Here is a 2,651-nt window from a genome sequence, read left to right on the forward strand (position 1 = left end):
CCTTTAGTCTCGGGTGGCCGCAGACCACTAGCTTTAGTTAGACACAGTGACTGCAACAACGGGTCTGAGCTCGGTGGAAAGCGTGACGATGGTGCAGGAGAGGACAGGGCTCTGATCTGCTGTTCACAGGGTCACTCCTTCCAGGTCACGGCAGGGTGGGCAGAGTATTTGGGAGTGGCCATTTCTCCCTGACCGTGACTCTGCAGTGGGGAAGGCTTATCACCAAGGTTCAGTCCTAACAAGCCCATGTCCAATGCTTGTCAGGCACTGTGGTCCTGCTGTAACGTATTTCAAAGCCAGAGTACTGACAGAGAAAAGGCCACAGGGCTGGCCTCCCCAGGGCACCCTAATGGCCTGCACTGTGACCCTCAGCTTCAGCCTGGCCTGGTCAGAGGTCAGTTCTTAAGACGAGAATTGGGTATGTAACACATACACAACTCCAGGAAGCCCAGGGCTCTGTCCTCACCTAAACACACCTGCAAACACACCTCAATGTGCGTGTGTGACACCCAAAATACTACTGGATAAGAAGTCAGTTTTACTACCCTCCAGCAGTTATTTTAAAAATTAAAATAGGATGCTAAGGCGACCTCTATCTGATCCAGGGCGGTCAGTCCCTCTCCACCATTGATTGCTTAAATGTATTCCTCACCCTTCAAGGACAATCACAGGAGAAGGAAGTCAAATGCAAGGTTTCCCAGCAGTTAGGGGGAAATATTGACACCAAGCTCCTTTCTCCTCAAATGACAGCAGGGGCTGTGGGAGACAGGGGGCGGGGTCTTGGAAACAGTGGGGGGGCCCACAGACTAATCAGAAAAGAGAAGAGCGCTTAGAAGATTTTAGAGTGAAATAAAGAAATTCATGTTGCCTTAAATATAATTTGTGTTAGTTACATTTCAGTTCCTAATTTATACATAGCAGGGTTGATAAAGAATTACATTATAACAAAATTAGCCGGAATAATTAGCATAGCGTATGTGCCACTGATTAAGCACCCAGCAGATAGCTTGGTAATTAAGATCGGTGGGTGCCCTGTTCCCGGGCTTTGTCTTCTTATTATCCGTCTAACAAGGGCTTTGTCTCTACCTCCCTTCTGATTTGAAGTTCAATAGCAGTCACTAATAATTCTCCTTTTATTCTTTTTAAATTACTTTACTCCAAACCCACCGTTTTCCTCCAGTCACTAGCCGCCCTTCCCGGGTTTTGTGCAGCCGTGAGGTGCTTGAAGCTGGAAAACACCGGTGCTTCAAAGTTCAAGTTCAAAAGTCTTTTTCAAGACCTATTATTCTTTAGCCCAAGAAGAAGTCCAGGCCAATTCCATGCTCTGCAATTCAGTCGAGCATCCAAACCGACAGTGGAGACCTGTTGAGTTCATGGCTCCTGTCTGGTGAAGGTCATCACCAGGGATTCCCAGGTGGTCTCCGTCAGGGTCTGTGTTCACTCACCAAGTACTGAGTGATGGACACCCAGCTGGCCCCTGCTGCTTGCTGGTTGGGGTTATCTGTCCCTCAATACTGTTGCTTCTCCAATTGAGTCTGCTGTCTTCACAACATACTTTGGGGTGTAATAATGGAAGAGGGACCTAATAGTCCCAAAGAATGGAAGGATTAGGGAAACAACTTACATTCTTTGTCATGATGGAGTCATTTATCCTGTATCGCTAAGACTGAAATCAGGAAGAGGAAAAAGCCTTGGCAATGCCATTAGTTGCAAGTAATAAAAGCACAACTACATAAGCTAGGGAGCTCTGGTAGCCCTAGTGGCAAGAAGCTGACTGCAATCCTGAAGGCACATGGTTCAAGTCTACCAGCCACTCTGAGGGAGAAGAATGGGAAATCTCCTCCTGTGTGATTAGTTGTTTCGTAAACCTGGTGGAGTGTCAGCTGTGGGTCAGTCCAACTCTCTGATCCACAAAAACACACATGCTTAAGGAATAAAGACATGAAGTCTGGGGGTTGGTACTCAGAGCCGGAGCTAAGTTCAGAAATGCTGTCAAGGAACCAGTCTCTTCCTCTCTCTGGTTCCCTCTTCTTAGTGAGTTGATACCCCATCATGATGCTACCTCATGGGTGCCACATGGCTGCCACCACTCCAGATATCACACCCATGTCCCAGGAGAAAAGAAGAGGGAGGTTCTAACCACTGTTGGTAACTTTCCAGAATCAACAAAACAAACCACTCGGCACTCCTCGGCCAGAACTGGACTGTAAGACCTCCAAGCCTTGCAAGCACAGCTGGGACATCAACAACTGGTGAAGGAGACCAGGAGGGACTCAACTCGACATGATTCATAGCCAGGCCCTACTGGGTGAAAGAGAGTGGACATAGGTAAAAAATTGCCTTTGTGCATGTAACTGTGCCCTCCTGAAATATATGTGTTGACAATTCTAACTCCTGTGTAACTCGTCACTGTTATGTGAATGAGACAAGATCAGCAGGATAGTGTATCTTCATTCAGTTTGATCTGAACAAAGAAGCAGATAGGAGAAGCCAGGTGCCATGCCCCCCGCCCTCCCGGAAGCTCCCCCAGGAGGCAAAGAACAGAAGCTGAAAGGAGACCAGAACCGAAATGCTGCGCCAACAGAAAGCAAGTCCTTCCCTAGGTTTGGCACCTGGACTTCCAGCTTACTAACTGTGAGAAAATAAAGTTC

Source organism: Elephantulus edwardii, unplaced genomic scaffold, assembly GCF_000299155.1.
Source record: "Elephantulus edwardii isolate Elephantulus edwardi_28Jun2011 unplaced genomic scaffold, EleEdw1.0 scaffold00127, whole genome shotgun sequence".
NCBI lineage: Eukaryota > Metazoa > Chordata > Mammalia > Macroscelidea > Macroscelididae > Elephantulus > Elephantulus edwardii.